This window comes from Heterocephalus glaber, unplaced genomic scaffold, assembly GCF_053883595.1.
Source record: "Heterocephalus glaber isolate CG9 unplaced genomic scaffold, H.glaber_assembly_v1.0 deba00001687, whole genome shotgun sequence".
NCBI lineage: Eukaryota > Metazoa > Chordata > Mammalia > Rodentia > Bathyergidae > Heterocephalus > Heterocephalus glaber.
The window spans coordinates 6,774,421-6,797,280 of NW_028258412.1; the positions used below are offsets into that span (position 1 = coordinate 6,774,421).

A 22,860-nucleotide genomic window follows, 5' to 3' on the forward strand; every position below is an offset into this window, starting at 1 on the left:
AAACAGTTCCTTCACTCTACTGGGAATTAGGGAGGCTCATTTCCTCGTTTCTTTTCATCCATGTGAAAAAGAAGATGAGCTGGGGCAGAAAATAGAACTCAAAAGGTGTCCTCGGGCCAGCATGATGATGCACACCTGTAATCTCAGCACTCAGGAGACTGAGGCAGGAGGATTCCACATTCAAGGCCAGGCCAAGCTATATAGTGAGACACTATCACGCTAGGAAAAAAAAAAAGAGAGAGGAAAAGAAGCCAAAAGAGGTATCTTTGGAACCAGGGATATAGCTCAGTGCTTGTCCAGCATACATGAGGTCTGGTGAACCCTGAACCTACACTAGCACTGCCTGCCATCCCAGAGGCCCCATAAACCTCTATAGGGAAAAGGCTGAGGATCCCTCACCCTGCTGTCTTCTCTTCTAATGGCCGAGGTCATGGGACAATAAGGGACTTTGTCCCATAGACCTCCAGGTAGGGACAGCTTCTCTAAGGGTGAGGTGGGCAAATTGATAGCCTTGGGTGGCGAGAGTGTATTTCACCACCTGGGATTTTAGGGAGCTCGTCACCTAGGGGCATCCACCTGGGAGGGAGGGAGCTGGTGGCCTATCTGTGGGAGGTGAAGAGGGAACCCCAGAGGCTTCCTCTGTCCGCTGATCTCCCTCACGCTGCCTGACACCCCACCATTAGACGAGCCTGCCAGGTCCAGCCCTGCTCTCCACTTCCCCATGAAACCTCCTTTTTAGGATGGCAGCTCTGAGACGTCACTTGCCTCATTTGTAAAGTGGTCCTGTCACTGCTTGTCCTGGCCTTATTATGCGGTTGGAGGGAAGATCTTATGAGATATATAGACTGCCAAGGGTTGTGCGTGTCTAAGGGATTATTCTCTTTCAGAAGGGAAGTGTCAGGAAAGGAGTCACCACATTATCATTTTCCAGTCCTGAAGAGGATCTTCATGGACTGAAACTACTGCTGGGCTAGCCTCAGCCCCTACAGCTGGGCTAGTCCAAGCCACTTTGCCAAAGACTCTGCCCCTGGAGCATCCTGTCTCCATTCCCGGGCTATCACAGGCCTCTATTCCGGGCTCTCTTGGGGCCTCTGTATGTAAGCTGATGTGGGTTAGTACCAGGCACTGTCCAGGCATCATCTGTGGCCTAGGCCCCTGATAGAGTTGGGTCCAGAAGGACAAAGAGGGGCCATCTCTGGCCTTTTCCCTCTGCCTAGGGCACCTGCTTCACCCGTTGGGAGCAGTTAGGTAATTCTCCACACCCTAGTCGCTCACTACTTCACATTCTAGACTCCTCTTCTGCACAGCTGGTGCTGAGTCCACACCCACTTCCCCGTCAGGCTGGCAGAGCAGAGATTGGGTTCCGCTGCTGCCCTCTCATTAGCTGTAATCTCCCCTGTTTCTCACCAGTCTCCTTTCTCACCCTAATCCCTCTACTGCAAGGTGCCCTAGTTCCTTCTGGCTGCACCAGAGGCTGGGGAGCAAGGGCCCAGAGGAGGGTTGAGGGTCCTCCAGGACTGTGGGCCTTCAGAGACGTCTCCAAGCACTTTTCCTGAAGCAGACACAAATACACAGAGAATTTTACGTATACACAGATCATCTTGTCTGCAGTGCCAGACAGTAGAACTGTCTGTGATGATGGACACATTCTGTACCTGGCCTCTTCCATTAGACACATTCAGTAGCCATCATCACGCAGGAAATACGTTAGTAGCAGTTGAAGAACTGAAGATTGAATTGAATTAATTTTACTTTAAATCAACCCGTGTGGCTGTGATTACTACAGTGTATTACACAGGCAGGGTAGCCACCTTTACTAAAGGCTTATTACATGCCTGGTTTCATTCTAACAGCATTACCTCTTTCATTTATTTTCAATTTTTAAATTTTTCTTGGTACCAGGAGTTGAACTTAGAAAATGTGCTTGCTGGGCAGGTGCAGCACCACTGAGCTAAATCCCCAGCCCAGCGTTACCTCTTTTAGATGCTAGAGCATCCTGGGGCTGGGTAGATACTATTGTCCACCCCATTTTACGGATGGGCAAACTGAGGCTTAGAGACATTAGGTATTATATCTAGGAGTAAGCGCAGGTGATTTCTCATTCTGTTGTTGCACTGCAAGGCTATCCCATAGCCTCAGCTCCAGAAATTTCCACGCTAATTAGGGAGAAGACCTGGGCTTACATGTCACCCTGATCTGTGATGCCGGTGGCAACTGATGAAAGGAAGTGTTACTGGCTGCTTAGGCTCCTAATCTCAGGCCATACATTTGGGTAAAAAGGAAAAAAGGATTTATTTAAAGCTAGCTCTGAGGAGATGGAGGGCCTATTTATCTCAAAAAATGGTCTAAACCATGATGGCTTAGGAAGATTGGATCCAATCCCTTTCGGTTGCAGAGTTGTTTTGGGACCCGCAGGATTAATTTGCTCTCTGTCAAAACAGAGGCCCTGGGGAAGGAAAGCCTCAACTCCAGTCCACAAACCCCCAGGACATACCCTGTGCGAGTAAGGCCTAGCTTGTGTTGGTCTAGCCCTTGAGGGACCATGGTGACAACCACAACATAAACAAACAGGCCCTGGGTGGGGGTTAGACAGAGCTGCTGGCACCACACCCTATACCCTCCTACCAGGTGGTTACTAGGAAATGTGAAAGGGCTGCCCCTCAAGGCCCAACGTCCAGCACATTCCTGCCCGCCTTTCCTGGACAGATTATATCAGAACCAGCTGAGTGAGACCAGAGGGAGAGGGGGCAGGGATGGAAGGTGCCTCATCTTGGGGCCACAAAGCAAGCTCGGGCAGGGGGCAGGGTTCAGACCACAGAAATGTGAGTTGGGGGGGGTAAAAAGGGGAGATGGGAAGGGAATTGGGGTGCAGCAGTCTCAGTGGTGCTCTGGGTTATGCTCTGGGACAGTTTGGTCTCCAGCCTTTACCTTTGGGCAACTTTATTTTTTAAATTATGTATGTATGTATGTATGTATGTATGTATTTACAGTGCTAGGGATGGAACCCAGGGCCTAGTACATGCTAGGCAAATGCCTTCCCACAGAGCTACACCCCCTGATCTTCATTTTTCTCTTCTTTCACATTTTTAAAAATTGCCACACATTGGTTATACAGATTAATGGGTTTCATTTTGGCAAGTTCATACATGAACGTAACTACTTGGATCATTTTTACCCTCTACCACCTCCCCCACCCCCCTTGTCCCTTCCTCCCTTCTAGTTTCACATTTTTTTTCCCCACGGGGCCCTCCTCATCTCCTGTTTTATTTTTTTTATTTTTATTTTTTGGTACCGGGGATTGAACTCAGGACCTTGCACTTCCAAGGCAGGCGCGGTGCCACTGAGCTAAATCCCTGGCCCTTTCATCTCCTTTTTAAAATTGAAAATATTTTAAAGATGTAATATAATCTATGAACAATAAATCTTTCATTCTTAAAATGTACAATTCAGTGATTTTTATGTATATTCATAAGGTTGTGTGGAAGTGTCACTAATATAGATAGTACAATTAGGGATTATGGGTCCATTCCCCTTCACTTACCTGGGAAAGCCCCAGGGCCAACCTGGGTAAGCCCCAGGCCAACCCCTCTAAACTTTGTCCTAAGGCCTACTACCTAGAGGCAGAAATAAAAATAACAGGCCTGGTATTTAGATCAGTGGTGCCATGGCCTTCCTAGAAAGCACAAGGTCCTGAGTTCAATCCCCAATACAAACAAAACAAAACAAAACAAAACCAGAAATAGAAATTACAAAGACCCCTGGAAATTTCTGAATTTCCAATCCAGGATGCTTGAATGTTGCCAGGTAAAACAGCCAAAAACCAAGACCAAACCAGAACCACAACAAGCTTTATTGTAGGGACAATCTGCTTGGCCTATCTCCAAACAGAGGAGAGAGAGTAATATGGCTGGGACAGGGAACGCTTCTTATAGGAGCTGGGGTGAGGTTGAGTGATGTAGTGGTTAAGGATTGGAAGAGCCTGTGACATCACTAGTTGCTAGCAGGTAGCAAGTATCAGGTTATTGTTTTGGCAGGAAGAGGGGCATGTTGGAAAGAAAAAGGTTGTCTTTTGGCGGGTAAAGACATATTTTTAAGTGGGAAGCAGGGTATTATGGGAAGGAGGAGGCTGCCATTTTATGTAGCAGCCATTTTAAGGTGAGGGAGATCTAACAAATGCAAGATCTGCAGGCATGATTTACAGTGACTTTTCTTCACTTGGGCCTTATGAAAGGTTCATACATATGGACTGCACCTCATATATCCAATTACAACAGAGTGAATTTATGGGAAAAGACTTGTGCAGTGCCTACAACTGTTATGACTCAGCACCTTGTCAATCATGTTGTCAATTAGGTGTGCTAGGTCAGGCACAGGGACACATTTTAAATCCTCAAGCCAAACATGTTCTATGCTCCTGCCATTTTTCTTTCTGCTGTTACAAGCCTGCTCCCTCTGAGTGTACCTTCCCCTTTTATTTTTATTTATTTATTTATTTATTTTTGGTACTGGGGATCGAACTCGGGTCCTTCTGTTTGCAAGGCACGAGGCAGAACTACTGAGCTAAATCCCCAGCCCTCCCCTCTTAAACTTCATTAGACTTAGGCACTTTTGCCTTACCATTGATTGCAATGTCCAGTTTTTGTTCATTGTGCACAAGAACCTGGACATCTGTCCAGATATTGCAGACAGTTAAATTAGTTAGAAATTATAAGGCAGTTGGACAGGGCTGGGCCCTCAGCATAAAAAATAATCAAGGCACAGTCACTGAAGGTTAACATTAAAAAGAGAGAAAGTACTACACCCACATACTTCCCCTAGGAATGAATAGCAGTGATTGATATTCTAAATAGACTTCAATCACCTTAACTGGGGACCAAACCATCTCTGGATCAAACCATCTCTGGGACCAAACCCAATTCAATCACTGGAGATTGAACTCGGGACATTGAGCTTGCGAGGCAGGCAGTGGAACCACTGACCTAAATCCCTGGCCCTAGTTTTTCCTAATCTTAACTTCCATTGTTCCTGTCATTCCTGACTTAAGTGAGATCTTTACAAACAGGGCAAGCAAACAGTCCACTTTTAGCAAAGGGCAGGCTATTTCTCAGTAAACAGAAGACAATCTCCCCGTCAAAAAGTCCAGTGAGTGTCTACACACCTGCCCAGACTGTCCTTGACTCAGTCATAAACATTTCACCCAAGATTCCTTAGCTCCTTCAATACTTATATAAGCCTAATTCCTTTCTCAGTTAGCTGCTAATATGTCTCTCCTAGTGTTAGCTCATCCACTCAAGGATGAAATCTCTCCCAGGTAGCTGCTGCTGTTTCTCTCTAACAGTGTCAGCCCATCCACACATGGATGTAATGAAGTCAGCTTTTCCCAGCACTTGCTAGAATCTCCCTGATTTTCGTCCCTGATTTTAGTCTCTGTTCACTGGAATAAACTTTTCTTTTTCAAAAAAGCCTATTAGAACAAGTGGATTCATGTGTGCCATCTACAACAGTTTCTAGAATTCATTCTTCAATTTTATATGAGTTTATACTCATGTTTCAGATATCTAGCAGGTTGGGAGTTATAATATTTCCCTTGTTTGGATTATTTTGCTCATTTGGATTAGTTGGTACCCTTTATCATCTGGAGGTCATTGGATGGAGGTTAAGAGTTTGCATTTGTTTCATAGGTTCTAACTTTCTGATCTTTTTGCTTCATTGATCCTAACTTTGTTTCATGGATTCTGGTTCTTGATTTATAAATTATTTTGTTTCATAGACTCTGGCCTTTTGTTTCATAGATTCTGTTCGTTTAATAAATCCTGGCCTTTGTTTCATAGATTTCCAGTTTTTGTTTCAAAATTGTCTTAAATTTTAGGTTGTGTTTTAAATTCTTGCAAATTGATGGTTTCTCTTATGATGCATTGTCCTTTGTTAAAATTACATTTTAATTTCATTTTGTATATGTTGCATTTGGACTTAGTTGATTGAGTTACATTCCTTGTTTTGTTAGACAACAGTGTTAGGGAAAACGGTAGTGCTAGAGCGCCTCTTAGTGGATTTTAATAGTAATTACAAGTAAATTTAGAAAACGCTGTAGAATGGGTCTTTTTATGGTTTGTTTTTTTGTTTGTTTGTTTTTCTCGGTACCGGGAATTGGTCTCAGGACCTTGTGCTTGCCAGACAGGTGCAGTGCTGAGCTACATCCCTGGCCCCAAAGGCAAATTCAAGAATTTATGCAAATCTTATATACTACAATCCCCCCCATTGAAGTCTTTTTATGAAATCTAGTTTATATTTAAGAAATATACATGACTATTAATGAATAATGGGACCCCATCCACCAGATAAAAACACTACAGGTCAGTGGCCATACTTAAGTCTTGGGGGACAGGTTTTACTGAGACCTTCTGGTTCAATCCTTCTCTACACTCTAGAGAAAATGCTGGGCCTATTCTGCCTCTGTTTCCTTCTGGTCTGATCTTTCTCTGGTGAGGAGGCAATCTTAGCTCTGGAGATTCTCCTTTCTTGCCCTTCCAGGCTGAGATTGATGACTCATGAGCAAGTTGTCTCAGTAACTCACCATGAGTATGAGAAGAAAAGACTTCCTTTTCCTGGCCTTATTTCTGATCTTTCCTTGGAACTTTACACTTTCCTTATAGAAGCATGTAAAATTAAAGAAAGAAAGGATCTCAAATAAGTTTAAGAGAAAATCCCAACTGTCAGACCCCAGTCCAGGCAGAAGAGAAAAGCTTCCCAAGTAATGCAGTTACACATTCTGGAAGACACAGAGGATAACAGGAAGCCAAGGCCCAGGTTAAGCAGGAGATAAGCAGCCCACCCCACACAGCAACACATGCAGGTCCAGCTACTCCCAGAAACCACCAGACTTCCTCCACCCCAGAACAAAAGACTTCCTCTACTCCAGGACAGAATTTTCCACCCTCTCGACCAGTGCCCCCTCCCCTAGCTAAACTCCCCTGTAACAATTGCATACACCCTCCTCTCAGTGTCAACTGCCTTTTCACCCTTGGCCCATCTTCACCCAGACAGCAATAAACTCTTCACCAGTTGCTTGAATTTTGCCTGCCTCGGTGGTCTCAATTGTGCCTCAGTCTGACCTTATACCAACCTTCTCTCTCATTCATGTATGTAGGAAAAAAATAGTTTTGGTAATAAATTATGGGCTTTAGGGCCAGGGATTTAGCTTAGTGGTTTTGCTGCCTGCTGCGCAAGCGCAAGGACCCAAGTTCGATCCCCGGTACCAAAAAAAAAAAAAGTAAAGAATCTGATAGTACAGATTCTTTGCCTTGATAATAAATTATGGGCTTTAAACCTTCGACTGTAGACTTGTAAAATGCTATATGGTGATTTTTGGGGGTGTTTAAAAGGCTTAAACTTTTATTTGGACTTTTTCTCTCTGCTAGTGAGTTTAAAACTCCCCTTAAACTTTTCTCCAAATCCCTTGTAGTCAAATCGCCCCTCCTTCTGAGAAGTCAGGCTAAGGCAACTTGCAACAGCTGTTTTGTCTTGGGGGGGTGGTGAGGTGGAGTATAGCAATCAGCTAGCAACTTGTATTTGTGTTTTTATATGCTAACTAGAATAAAAAGGAGTTCTTAGCCTTTTTCTTTTCATGAGCACATAGAGAACTGGTCGATGTGCCTTTACTAACATGTGAATTGTGGTTGTTAGGTGATAAACATAAATTTAACCTGTGAGTTTCTGATACTATGATTTAAAAACAGTCCTTAAAGGAGTAGCCTTGTCTTGCTCCTAATGAAGGTTCCTTGGGTGACTAGATAACAGGAATGTCTCAGAGGCTTCTCTCTCCAAGACATATACTTTACCTGTCTCTAGAGGTAATCCCTTTTGCAGACAAAAAAGTGCTCTATTTTAACTGATGACCTATTTCTGCTCTCTCTTTCAAAAATATGGCTGTTACAACTGGAATCTGATAGGTCACCCAGCCCCAAGACGTCTCCCTTCTCACCCAAATCAGTCTTCTTCTTCCCACAATCCCTCACGTTCCCGCCTAAACCCAGCCCCAACATGTCTCCCTTCCCGCCCAAATCAGCATTCTTCTTCCCATAATCCATCACGTTCCTGCCCCGCCCCCCTCCACCAGTCTGAACCCTCTAGGTCACTTAACCCTCCTCCAACTCTTTAAAAAACCCCCGCGCTAAGCCTCCACGCGGTTGCTGTTTTCCCTTGGTTCAGAGACAGCCCGGCAGCTTGCCCCGCTCTGCAATAAAGGCCTGTTTGGTTCTTGTCTTGGTTTCAGCTCTGGATTTTTCTAACAGAATCAGTGGCAACTTGTGCTTTAGGAGCACCTATGGGGGTAGGAACAGGAGTTTCCTGGGAAGATAAGATTGTGGTTGGTTAAGGGGTGGACAGTCCAGTCCGATTTTATCTTCTGTGTCTCTCTCCAGATGGCAGGCAGTCACCCACCCTGGAGTAGAATCAACTTGGGGTACATCTCAAGGCCATAGATATAAAGTAAAGAGTATAGGGATGCAATTCTCTCTTGGATTTCTTCCAGGGAACTCAATGTCAAAGTTATGTGTTTTTTTATTTTATTTTATTTTTATTTTAAAAAAATTTTTTTAAAAGTTACGTGTTGTGCCTACCCCCACAGCCAAAATAGAATACAGAGGAAAGTATTAATTATGATGCTGCTTTACAACTGAAATCATACTATACAAAAGAAAGTGGTCAAAATTGCCTTATGTTCAATCTTTCTTTGCATTAAAAAGTGATCCTTGCTTGTGCTCAAAATGTAAATGTAAGCCACAGGAAAACCAGACACTTCAGTCTTAAGGCATTCAGTACCACTAAGCCTTAGGTTACTCCTCACCCTTTAGAACGTGAGGACAAAGTTTCCAAGACAACTTTATTCAAAGCCTTGACCACTGGGTGCTGAGGGTGGGGTTTCTAGGCCAGCCATTGTTGAAACCTCTATGAGGCTATATCCATCCTTAGCTTATTCAGGCCCCTCAAAGGCAGTATCCCTTACAGGAAATAAAAGGCAAATGCAGGACTACTTGCATTTATATGTCCTTTCCTCTCAGTGACTTAAGACAAATCAAAGAAAGGAGACCTAGAAAAGTTTTTCAGATAACCCTAATAAGTACGTTAAGGTCTTTAGAGGACTTACTCAGACCTATGAGCTAGATTAGAAAGATGTAATGTTATTCCTAAATCAAACCTTGACTTCTAGTGAGAGACAAACAGTATTACAAGCTACTACTGCATTTAAAGACAAATACTGTCCTAATTTTAGAAGGTCAGAAGACAGCCAGGGAAACAGCCAATTCCTACTAGAGACCAGTCCCTATACAAGACCCCCACTAGCCTGCTAACCAGAGAGGAAAACAAAATAGAAGACTTTCATGTTAGGGTAAACTGAGGCATGACTGAGACCACCAGAGCAGGCAAAAATGAAGCAACAAGCGAAGTTTTATTTTCAGCCTGCACTGGTGCAGGCTAGTCAAAGGCGACAAAGCTGTTGACCCTGGTGTCAGGTAAAAGGGCCGAAAACCAAGACCAGACCAGGCCACAACAAGCCTTTATTAGGGGAATAGATCTGCCGGGCTGTCTCTGAACAAAGGAGAGACAAAAGCAATATGGCTGGGGCAGGGAGAGTCTTTTATAGAGACTGGGGTGGGGTTTGTAGGGGCTGAGGTGGGGTTGAGTGAGGTAGTGACTAGGGAATGGAGGAGCTGGTGATGTCATTAGGTGGTAGGAGGTGAGCGAGTATTAGGTTACTTTCTAGGCAGGAACAGGGGCATGCTGGGAAGAAGGGTTTATTCTTTGGTGGGAGCAACCATCTTGGCATGATGTCACACAGGGGAGGAGGCAAGGCACCATAGGAAGAGGACAGCTACTATACATAATAGCTGCTGAGGTAGTGGGAGACCTATCACCTGGGAGGTTGGGTGAGGGGAAACTTTATAGGGAAATTTGGGTAGGGGAGGGGTAGTGCCAGGAGGAGTGGAAAGTTTTGTCCTGGAGTAGAGGAAGTATTTTGTTCTGGGGTAGGAAGTCTGGTGGTCTCCAGGGGTATCTGGACCTGCAGATGTTGCTGCATGGGGCAGGCTGCTTATCTTGAACCCAGGCCTTAACTTCCTGTTATCCTTGATGTCTTGCAGGATGTGTAACTGCATTGCTCTGGGAAATTTTTTTTTGTGGTACCGGTGATCAAACTCCGGTCCTTGTGCTTGTGAAGCAGGCGGCAAAACCACTGAGCTAGATCCCTGGCCCGCCCTGGGAAATTTTTCTCTTTTTCCTTGGCTGGGGTCTGACATTTCAGACATGTATTCTTTTTTTTTTTTTGGTACTGGGGATCGAACATAAGACCTCACACTTGTCAGGCAGGTCCCCAGTCCCAGACATATATTCTCAAAGGCTTAAGAAAGATGCGAACTAAGCCCTTCAGTTATTTTAAATTGTCAACTATTTATCAGGTGAAAGATAAGGACATGCCGGGCCGGGGATTTAACTCAGTGCTGTCACTGCCTGCCTTGCAAGCGCAAGGCCCTGAGTTGGATCCCTGGTATAAAAAAAAAAAAAAAAAGATAAGGCCACGCCAAGCTCCTGATTTGAATAAAGAAAATACTAGTTTTCCCCAAGTCATAGTCTCACAATATGTCCATAGTATACTGTCATGTGCCCCCTCAGAAGAGCTCCCTAACGAAGGCACCCATGCTCTGCTGAATTTTCTAACAGTCAGGGGTTATAAGGTTTCTAGACCTAAAGAATAAATTTACAGCTTTGAGATAAAATATTTGACCCTTATATATCTAAGGGAATCTAAAGACTGGGGGAAGAAAGAATGAAACCAACAGCCCAAGACTCTATAACAGCTAAGGGAATTCCTAGGGATTACAGGCATTTGTCACCTTTAGATAGCAGGATATGGTGAGATTGTGTGACCCCTCTGTCAGCTTCTAAAGAAACCCAAAAGACAGATACCCATATTTTAATCTGGGGACCTGATTAAAACTTTATTTTCTCTCTCACTCTCTTTCAAGAGGCTAAAAAAGTCAGCCATTTAGGTTCTTTGATTATTGGTTTGATTTTCTGCTTGCCAACACAGTTAGAATCAACCATAGCTCTTGTCTCTGGAAACATGTTTTGCTAAAATTAGAGATCCGTTATAGAAAAAGCTCTCAATCATAATTGTCTTTCAGCACCCGAAATGGTTAAGAGTTAGTTCTTGTGCCATACTTAGTCATTTTTCTGTCCTTTCTCCACTGCCCTTCCCCTGAAAAATAATGCAGTTTCCTGCAGGGTTTGGTTCAAGACAATTCTCTCCTCTGTGGCTGTTGAATATCAAGACCAAGCTTACAAAATGGTGAGTTTCCCCTCCCTGGAACCCTTCCAGAGTAGAACTGACTTTCACTCATCTCTGGGACATATTTTAGAAATTGGTCTAGATTTAATTCTGAAATTTGCAAAGAATAAATATAAAGTTTTAGTCCAAGTTTATCTGCCTTTTAGTCCTAAGGCAAAATTAGAGATTAACTCCTCTTACTTCCCTGTCTCCTTAAGAACAATGCTAATTGGTTTTTATAACACAGGACAGACTAAGTTTTATAACACAGATAAGTTCATTGATAAAACAAAACATTTGTTTAAAAAACATTGCTAGGGAACTTTATGAGTTTAACAACAGTTTTAAATAAAAACAGGTGTTAAAGAATAGACACACAGGTCAAGGATTTAGCTCAGTGGCACTGTGCCTGCCTCACAAGTGCAAGGTCCTGAGTTTGATCCCTGGTACTGAAAAAAAAAAAAGACTAGACACAGTCCCAGTTCCCAGAGGACTGCCTCTCTTGTCATGATTTCTCTCCAAGACATCTTGCCAGGCCAGCCACTATTATTAGAGATATGCTAACTAAGGCTCTAAAAAAGAAAGGCCTATAGCTAAGTATGGCCCAAGGATCACAAGCAAAATGAAAAAACTGTCATAGGTAGGTATCTACAACAGGACAGATTAAAATTGTTTAAAAGACATACTTGGGTCCAATGGGTGCGACCTAGTCTCTTTCTACACTCAGCCCTAGCCTATATACCCACACGTAGAAATAGTTAAAATTACCTTTTAACAGTTTGCCCCTCTACAGGAAACAGTCACATGTGACTATCAAGCAACAGTTCTGGCTACCAACTGACTATTCAACAACTATGGCTATTAAAACAACAATAAAAAGGCTGTGTGGCTAAATGGTCCAACTGGATAAACCATCAGCCTAGTGCCCATCTTAAAAACTTTCTTTTCTTTCACAAGTGTAAAAGGTCTTTTTTCTTCTGATTCTTTTTTTTTTTGGTACCGGGGATCGAACTCAGGTCCTTGTGCTTGTGCAGCAGGTGGCAAAACTACTGAGCTAAATCCTCGGCCCTTCTGATTCTTATTATAAGAGATCTCTGTTAATTGACCTACAAAAGTCCTGACTAGTCTTATTTATAGTTACAAACCTAAAAACTATAAAAGGGTTATTATAATTTGACTTGGCCAAATACATCTGAGTCCACTCTGTTTTTTAAACAAATTGTCTTATGTGTGTTCACCTATTTGTCAAATCTGTCTTACAGCTATTTTGTTTGAGCTCAACAATTTTTTCTTTTTTGCCTTTTTTGATTTCTAAAATATTTGCCTATAATTTAAGTTGGCTTATAGATAAATGTCATTAGAGTTAAAGACATGTTTTCACCCAGGTTCCCAGGTGATCAAAGTGATGTCAAGACTGGTGTCTTGACAATATGGATTATAAGTGCAATGCATATTATTGTGTAATGCATATTGTTATCTGTGTATAATAACTTGGGAATCTTTCATTGGTCAAAAATAATGTATTAATTGTTATGATCTCATTCTCATAGCTCATCTAAAAATTTGTTAAGATAGCTAAATAGAGACCCTTAGGCTTAAGGAAACTACTAGATGACTCCCTTGGTGAATAAGGGAGCAGCTGCCTGGAAATATTTCTCCAGCCTTTGTTCACAAAAGGGACCCCAATTATTTCCATAGCCTTATGAGAAATATACCTCAATAAACATTACTAAGCATATTACTGTGATATGTTTACATTGGTCATCATCAAAAGGTGGAGTTTTCTGTGAAAAAACAAGGTTTTGTTAAAAGATGCTCTTGGTAAGAAACTAAATTAAGGGATAAAAGGTTTCATATAACTGTGATACTCATTATTGCTAATTTCATGGTGTATTAAGTGCATTCATGCCTTCCAGGTGTACAGGTCTTCTAAGATATTGTTTATGGTAATAATCTTTTGTTTTAGTCATCTATCTGCCTCTTGCACTCCAGCTGCTTATGATAAGAGGTACATGTCAAGTTGGCATGAGATAATCAGTCAAATAATAGTTTTTTTTAAGAACTTATGTAATGTGTATGTTATATGCATCACCACACTTAGGATGCTCAGGCACCAAGCAGTCCAAACAATGTCACATATTATTAGAGACATTATAAACTTCTAAGGTGCATTTATAGGCTGATATGTACATTCTTTTTAAATGACATCCTATTAAAGGATAACAAATTAGGTGAGAATTTTCTTTGGTCATTTAATGTCTTGTGATCAGATACAGATGTTTGACTAAAAGATTATTCTATACTAAGATGGACATTTAAGTGTGTTACAAAGATAATATCATGATTGTATTGCTAAAATACTGTGTGGCTTTTTGAAAAATTCCTAAGGTCTTTTATTGGTACATTTTAGGTATACAATATGTTTACATTTATCATTGGGTGCTTGTACCTGTACGTGATGTATCTTGGTTCTTATTTTTTCCCCATTACCCGTGCACCCTTCACCCCCTCCACCCTTCTCTATTTACTTAGACTTCATTTCCATTTTTTTCTTTTCTCATAAATTTTCCCTTCCCTTTTTCCCTTTCCCTTCCCCTCCCATCACCCCTACCCCTTTGGGCTTTTCTTCTTATTTCAAATTATCAATTATTCATTTTAATCATTTTCATCCTTATTTACACCAATTTCTCACACTAGAGAAACTATTCGGTATTTACACATGTGTGTCCTATTTATTTCACTTAAGAGTATGACCTCAATATGCATCCATTTAGCTATAAATGTCTCTAGTTTCTCATTCTTTATTGCTGAGTAGTACTCCATTTTATAGAAAAACCACATTTTTTTTTTTTTTTAACCACATCTTCTTTATCCAGTTTCCAGTCGATCAGCACTTGGGCTGTTTCCAAGCTTTAGCTATTACAAACTGTGCTGCTATAAACATAGGTGCACATATATCGCTGTGGTATGATTCTTTTAATTCTTTGGGGAAGATTCCCAGTAGGGGAATAGCTGGATCAAATGGGACCTCTAGTCCTAGTTCTTTGAGGTATCTCCATACTGATTTCCACAGTGGTTGCAACAATCTACATTCCCACCAACAATGGAGAAGGGTTCCTTTCTCTCCACACCCCCGCCAGCATTTGTTATTTGTTGATTTCTTGATAGCAGCCAATCTTTGTGGGGTGAGGTGGAATCTCAGTGTTGTTTTCATCTGCATCTCTTGAATGACCAGTGATGTCGAACATTTTTTCATATATTTAATTGCTGTTTTTACTTCTTTGTCTGAGAAATGTCTGTTCATTTCGGATGCCCATTTTTGAATTGAGTCTTTGAATTTGGAGGGGTCTGGTTTTTTTCAGTTCTTTGTATATTCTCGATAGTAGACCTTTGTCTGAGGTACAGCTGCTAAATATTTCTTCCCACATTGTAGGTTGTCTCTTAGCTCTGTTGGTAGTTTCTCTTGCAGTGCAGAAGCTTTTTAATAAGATGAGATCCCAGTTGTTGATTCTTTGTGCTAGCCCCCGTGCTACTGAAGATTTGTTCATAAAGTCTTTTCCTATGCCAATGTCATCAAGAGTTCTACCTAACTTATCTTCCAGCAAGTTTAGTGTTTCTGACTTAATATTTAGAACTTTAATCCACTTTGATCTTAGTTTAGTCCACGGTGATAGGTATGGGTCTAGTTTTAATCTTTGGCAGGTTGAAATCCAATTTTTCAACACCATTTATGAAATAGGCTATCTTTTCTCCAATGAGGGTGGTTGGCTCCTTTGTCAAAGATGAGGTAGCTGAGTATGTCTGGAGTTATTTCTGCATCTTCTAATCTATTCTACTGATCTTCGGGTCTGTTTCTTTGCCAGTACCATGCTGTTTTTATCACAGTAGTTTTGCAGTATAGTTTCAAGTTGGGGCTTGTGATACCCGCAGCCATGTCTCTGTCGCCTAGAATTACTTTTGCTATTCTAGGTTTCTTCTGCTTCCAAATGAATTTTTGTATTATTTTCTCTACTTCTGTGAAGTATATTGTTGGAATTTCAATTGAGATTGCATTGAATCTATATAGTAGTTTTGGAAGTATGGCCATTTTCACTATATTGGTTCTTCCTACCCAGGAGCAAGGGATATCTTTCCATTTTCTTATGTCCTCTTTGATCTCCTTTTTCAGAGAGCTGTAGTTTTCAGTGTAGAGATCTTTTGCTTCCTTTGTTAGGTTGATTCCTAGATATTTCATTTTTTTAGATGCTATTGTAAAAGGAATTATTTCCCGAATTTCTCAATGGATCTGCTATTTGCGTATAAGAAGACTATTGTTTTTTAAGTGTTAACCTTGTATCCAGCTACTCTACTGAATCTGTCAATTAGGTCTAGCAGACTTTTGACTGAGTTTTTTGGATCTTCTATGTAAAGTATCATATCATCAGCAAATAATGACAGTTTCACTTCTTCCTTTCCTATCTTTATTCCTTTTATTTCTTTCTCTTTTCTAATTGCTATGGCTAATATTTCCAGAACAATATTGAACAGGAGTGGTGCTGGTGGGCATCCTTGTCTTGTTCCTGATTTTAGCGTGAAAGTTTTCAGTTTTTGACCATTTAATATAATGTTGGCTGTTGGTTTTTCATAGATAGCCTTAATCAGGTTGAGATAAAGACCTTCTATTCCAATTTTCTGTAGGGTTTTTATCATGAATAGGTGTTGGATTTTGTCAAATGCTTTTTCTGCATCTGTTGAGATGATCATGTGGTTTTTGTCCTTGACTCTGTTAATATAGTGTATTACATTTATTGATTTACAGATGTTGAACCATCCTTGCATCCCTTGGATAAATCTGACTTGGTCAGGTTGTATGATCTTCTTGATGACCCTCTGTATTCTGTTTGCCAGTATCTTGTTGAGGATTTTTGCATCTATGTTCATTAGGGAGATTGGTCTGTAGTTCTCTTTTTGGGTTGGGTCTTTCCCTGGTTTTGGGATCAAAGTAACACTTGTTTCCAGGAATGAATTTGGAAGACTTGTTTCCCTTTCAATTTCTTTGATAAGTTTAAAGAGTAAAGGCAATAGTTCTTCTTTAAATGTCTTGTAGAATTCAGCAGTGAAGCCATCAGGACCTGGGCTTTTCTTTGTTGGTAAGTTTTTTATTACATTTTCAAATTCACTCATTGTAATTGGGGTGTTTAGAATTTCTATATCTTCTTCATTTAATTTTGGCAATTTGTATGTATTTAAGAATCTGTCCATTTCTTCTGTGTTTTCCATTTTATTAGAGTACAGGTTCTCAAAGTAGGTATTGATGATTCTCTGAATTTCTGCTGGATTTGTTGTGCCTTCACCTTTTTCATTCTTAATTGCATGGATTTGTGCCTTTTCTTTCCTTTTTTTGATAAGGTTGGCTAAAGGTTTATCGATTTTATTTATTCTTTCAAAAAACCAACTCTTTGATTCATTGATTTTTTTGTATCATTCTCTTAGTCTCCATTGCATTGATTTCTGCTCAGATGTTTATAATTTCCTTTCTTGTACAAGGTTTGGGTTTGTTATGCTCTTCTTTTTCTAGGAGCTTGAGGTTCTGCATTAGGTTATTTAACTGAGTTCTCTCTGTTGTCCTAATATGGGCATTCACTGCTATGAATTTCCTGTGTAGAACTTCTTTCATTGTGTCCCATAGATTCCTGTATGTTGTACTGGCATTATCATTTACTTGTAGAAACTGTTTAATTCCTTCTTTAATTTCCTCTGTGACCCATTGGTTGTTCAGGAGGGTTTTATTCAATTTCCATGTGATTTGGGGGTTTTTGTGGTTTCTTATTTATTGATCTCCAATTTTATGGCACTATGGTCTGATAATATACAGGGAGTAACTTCAATTCTTTTACATTTACTTAGACATGTCCTGTGAGCTAGCATGTGGTCTATTCTGGAGAATGACTGTGTGCAGCCAAACAAAATGTGTATTCTGATTTTGTGGGGTGGAACACTCTGTAAACATCTATTAAGTCCATTTGTTCAATAGCTTGGTTCAGTTCTAGAATTTCATTGTTAATTTTTTTGTCTAGATGATCTGTCTATTTGTGATAGTAGGGTATTGAGGTCCCCCACCACAATTGTGTTACTGCTTATTTTGTTTTTCATGTCCATTAATATTTGTTTTGTATAGTTGGGCTCATTCATATTTGGTGCATACATATTTATGATTGTCATCTCTTCATCTTGGATTGTTCCCTTCACAAAGATGTAGTGACCATCTTTGTCTCTCTTAATTACTTTTCGTTTGAAATCTACTTTGTCTCCAAATAAGGTTGCTACCCCTACTTTTTTCTGGGTTCCTTTGGAGTGGAGAATTGTTTTCCATTTTTTTACTTTCAGTCTATGAATTTCTTTTTGAATTAGGTGTGTTTCTTGTATACGGTATATTGTTGGATTTTGCTTCTTAATCCATTCTGTCAGTCTATTTCTTTTTATTGGTGAATTTAGGCCATTAACATTGATGGTTATAATTTTTTTGTTGTTGTTACTGGGGATCAAACTTGGGTCCTTGCGCTTGCGCAGCAAGCAGCAAAACCACTGAGCTAAATCCCCTGCTGATGGTTATAATTGATAGATATTGATTCATCCTTGTCATGATGTTTTACTTTGTTGGCTCTTTTATTTATTTTTTCCCCCTATCCCTTTAGTTTCTTACCTTGCCTGGTGGCTTCCAGAGGGCCTGATGGAGTTGTGACCTTCATTGTTTTTTTCTAGGATATTGTTTAGAATTGCTTGTAGTGCTGGTTTGGTGTTCATGAAATTTCTCAGGTGTTCTTTGTCATGGAAGTATCTAATTTCTCCATCAATTTTGAAAGATAATTTTGCAGGGTACAACAGTCTAGGATGAAGTTATTTTCTTTTAGGGCTTGAAATACTTCACTCCAGGCTCTCCTTGACTTGAAGGTTTGTGTTGAGAAGTCTGCTGTGATTCTGATGGGCTTTCCTTTGTAGGTGATTTATTTCTTTTCTCTAAGTGCTTGTAGCATTTTGTTCTTCTGTTGGGTTTTTGGAATCTTGACTATTATATGGCTAGGTGTAGATTTTTTTTTTTATCATGGCTAGTTGGAGTTCTATATGCCTCACTTATCTGTATGTCCAATTCTCTACCTCTGTCTGGGAAGTTTTCCACTATTCTGTGAACAGTTTTTTTATGTCAATTTTACTTTCTCTTGGTTTTTCGTGGACTCCTTTCAGTCTTATATTATTATTCTTTGCATCATCTAGCAGCTGTTGGATTGATTTCTCATGGCCCCTTACTATTTTTAAGAAATCTCTGTTTTCAGGGTCTTTAACTGCAATCCTGTGTTCTATATCTGATATTCTATCTTCACATTCCCTTAATCTGCTGTGGATACTTTCAGTGGAGCTTTTAATCTCCTGAATATCTGTTTGAATCTGTTTCATGGATTCCATTTCTTTCTTATGTTGGGCGACCATGGTTTTCATTTCTTTCTTATGCTGGACATTCATGGCTTCCAACATATTTCTGAGCTCATCTATTTTTTTAAATCTGTTTCTGTTCTAGAGTCTCTAATCATGTCTTTCACTCTGCTCCCCATCTCTGTAGTTATCTGGGAGACTATTTCTGCTTTGAATTTTTCTAGAGCCTCATTCATCTGTTTTGTTACCTCCTGTGCTATCAGTTCAGGGTATACAGGTGGTTGATTATTGGGCTTTTCCACCTCATTTCCCCCAGAGTTTACCCTTGGTGGTGTGGAAGTCTGAGTTTGTGCCTTGCTGAAATGTCTTGTCATTTTTGTTTTTGGTACTGTCCTTGGTTTAATTCCTGGGTTGATACTTCAAAATTGCTTATTGTAAGTATCTTTGTTGCTTGTAATTAGAACCCTTATGGAATGGTTGCTTCTCAGAGGTGTCTTCCAGATATAGCTGGTCTTTAGGCTTTGAGTCTCTAATGACTCTGAGACTATCTCATTTTCATTATACCAGGAAGGAGCACTGACTAGATCAATAACAACACCTTAGTCCAAGTGATACAATCGGCAACACCATAGCATCAAGTACATCTTAGAAAATGACATTTTGTGGTAGTTATTAATCTATCACCTTTAACTGTGTGAATTAAATCAAAATCGAGGACCAACCCAACATGTGTTTATAGTGAATAAACTCTTGAATATAGCAACTTGGTACCAGGGATCGAACTCGGGTCCTTGCACTTGTGGGGCAGGCAGCAGAACCACTGAGCTAAATCTCCGGCAAATATAGCAACTTTACCCTTCAGGATGGGGAGTTAGAAGGAGTTGGGAAGGGAGGGATAGATAGGTAGAAGGATAGGGGAAGGTTAGCAGTGAGGCCAGAGGACAAGGGTGAGAGAAGGAAAAAGGGAAGAAAAGAAAAAGAAATCTGAATTAGGGCCAGAACAGGAACAAAAAGCGAGATGAAGAACAATGTGGGACAGCAAGAGAGAGAGAGAGAGAGAGGGATTAGAAAGAGAAAAGAAAGAAGGAAAAAAAAGCAGAAGAAAAAAAAGGCAGAAGAGAGAAACAAAAATTTGCAAAAAGTAGGAAAAAAATTTAAAATCAGAAAAAAAACAAACCAATAATACTAATTTTGGAAATAAAAAATGAAAATGAAGGGCCTCCTTCATAGTATGTCTCTGCAGTCATGATAGACAATGTGGGTAGCAGTGTGCAGATATAAGTAAATGCGTCTCAGCAAGCTAGTCTCAGACCTGCGCGATTCAGGCAGATTTCTGGCTGCAAGTCCCAAGTTGAGCTCCCTGTCCTCCTGTAGGGTTGAACTCTGCAAGGCTCTACTGCAGGTACCAGCTGCCCTTCCCCTAAAGATAGTCCAGGTTCTGATGGGAGGTGATGATCCCTCCAACTTACCCAGTATGGTGGTTTGGTGGTCTGGTGTCCCCTGTGTCTTTGTAGTGTGGAGCCAGATGGCAGTACAGCCTAGAGGCCAGAGGAGCAGGGGTGGGGGAGTGGGGGTCCTGCAGGCACCCGCATGGCTAAGTGGATCTCTGCTGTGGGCCAAGCTGGATGGGGTGGGTTCCCTGTGACCCGGGACCTCTCTCAGGCATCTGCCGATGTACTGTGTGGCTTTTGTTCTCAAGTTTTCTGTATAAAACTATATAACTGTTGTCTGTTAACATTCTACAGAGATTCAACTACTGAAATAACCATGGTTAATAAAAATAACAGTCCTCTATACTTTATATTTTAAAGTGCTTGATATCCAGGTAAAATTGTAATAGTTAAGCCAACTTCTCCCACTAAAATCCTAATGTCTCTAATCTTCTCTTTAACAACTAAAGTTTAAAGACCAGAACTAGAAAGGTAACTGGGCTAAGAGGACAGCCAATATTTTGGCCCTGGCCTTCCAAGATCAATGAGGACCCAGGATATGAGGGAACCTTTTCTACATGGTCCTACATCTTTGTTAAGTCACTCAACCTCATGAGCAAGGAGATTGCTGGATGCCAGAGAACAAAATGAACAAATGTACAGTGTACTAAAGGAGTGTCACCAAGAGGGAAAAGTTTTCCATGCTTTCACTGAAAACAACATTGTCAAGTAAGGCCATGACCCATCCTGACAGCTGACACTGACAGAAGAGCTGAGAGGCTCTATACATGGTTCCAAAGTAATGCCTGGGGAGACCTAACTGACCTTGACAGATAGCAAGAGGTTAATTTGACACAGGTCTCACTTTAACTTGGTCTTAAACACCCAGTAGAAAAATATAACTAAAGATATTAAGTCATTAATGTATATTAATATATAATAATAAAGCTAGATATAAAAAGGGGCTCCAATTGCTGTCTCCTGGCAGTTTCCAGCTACACTGGTAGTTGACCTCTGTCATTTAAAAAATTATGGCTGGGGATTTAGCTCAGTGGTTTCGCTGCCTGCTGTGCAAGCACAAGGACCCAAGTTTGATCCTCAGTACAAAAAAAAAAAGATAACACCCTCAATTGTTGGGGCTGGGGGGGATTTAGCTCAGTGGTTCCACCACCTGCCCGCCCTGCAAGCACAAGGACCTGAGTTCGATCCCCAGTACCAAAAACACCCACAAAAGAACTACGTTAAAATATATAAGAGCCCAACAAAAGTTTTTAAATTTCTTAGCTACAATTGTCTTTCAAATTGTCTCTATCTTCTTGCAGCTAAAACTAGACAGACTGATGACAAAATATCAGACTTATAGATAACCTCCATCAGTAAAAGAGTCTAAGAGCCAGCAGGTTACAATCACTTTTTAAGCTTCTAAATGTGGCTCTTTCCCCAATCTGCCTTTCCATTCTAGTGCTCATGCTTAGATTATATATGCTCTAATGTCTTGAAAATTTTGTTTATTCTTACCTAGATGCTGCCAAATTCCAAGCGGTCATACAGATGGAGCCAACGACAAATATTCTAGACTCCTTTTACCAGGATCCACCAGATAACCTTGTAAAAAAGTTCATAGCTGCTGAACTACAATATGACTTCTATCTGAGGCCTAGTAAATCAACTTTCCAGAGAAGGCCTCTAACTGCTCACATCAACTCTTCTCAGCTTGAAGCAGTTAGATAAAAACTATGCTCTTTCTTCTCTAACTGAATTTAGGAATACTTTAGAGGAGGAAATATTGCAGACAGCTAAGTTAGTTAGAAATTATAAGGCAGTTCCCTTAGCATAAAAAATAATTGAGGTACATTCAGTGAAGGTTAACACCCACATACTTCCCTTAGGGATGAATAGCAGTGATTGATATTCTAAATAGACTTCAATCATTTTAACTGGAGACAAAACCATCCCTAGCTACCCCATTCCTTCCAGGAAATTCAGGTACACTTGCTACATGACTAGCTTCCCCATTTGATCTCCATTTAATCAATATTACCTGGGCAAGTGTGAGACCAAAGCAACTCCATTTTGCTAAAATCCACCATTCCCCTAGCCTCTCAAATTAATGGTTAAAATGTGTTTGCTCTGGAACAAAAGATACAATCTGTAACAAACCAAAGTTCCTAAGTTAATTACTCAGCCATCTGTTTAACCAGGAAATGAACATCCTGGGCCCGCTATCTGTAGGAACCGTCTGTCAATGTGCTGACTGTCAGTGCTGGGTGGTCGTGACCATTAGTCACCATGTCTGCTGACCATCAATACGTGACAGTTGCCCACTAACCTTTGTCCTTCTTTTCTTTTGTAAAACCTATACATAATCCCCCCTTACCCCTGATGAGTTCAGCCAATCAAAAATGTACACTTCATGCTCGCTTAATGTTAACCAATCATGTAACTGCTAAGTGGAAAATCTCCAAACCTTGCTGTAACCTCTATAAAAACCCTGCTAATTTGGAACTCGGGGCTCTCAATCTCGATCCGCTGTGTCGGTGACAATTGAGAGTCCCTGCTTAAGCTTGAATAAACGACCCTCATGTGCTTACATCGGAAACGGCCTCCTGGTGGTCTTTGGGACCTTACAATCTGGGCACAACACAAGGGCCAGGGATTTAGCTCAGTTGTTCTGGCGTCTGCCTTGCAAGTGCAGCGTCC

The 22,860-nt window shown here is 40.8% G+C and overlaps 1 long non-coding RNA gene across 1 annotated transcript; it reads left to right on the forward strand.

The window, feature by feature from the left end:
• The first annotated feature begins 2,697 nt into the window (after positions 1-2,697).
• Positions 2,698-22,800, forward strand: LOC147821957 (uncharacterized). The gene is made up of 3 exons (XR_015446194.1): positions 2,698-2,822; positions 11,271-11,344; positions 21,683-22,800. It is a non-coding gene; the product is annotated as an uncharacterized LOC147821957 (long non-coding RNA).
• The last annotated feature ends 60 nt before the right edge of the window (positions 22,801-22,860 follow it).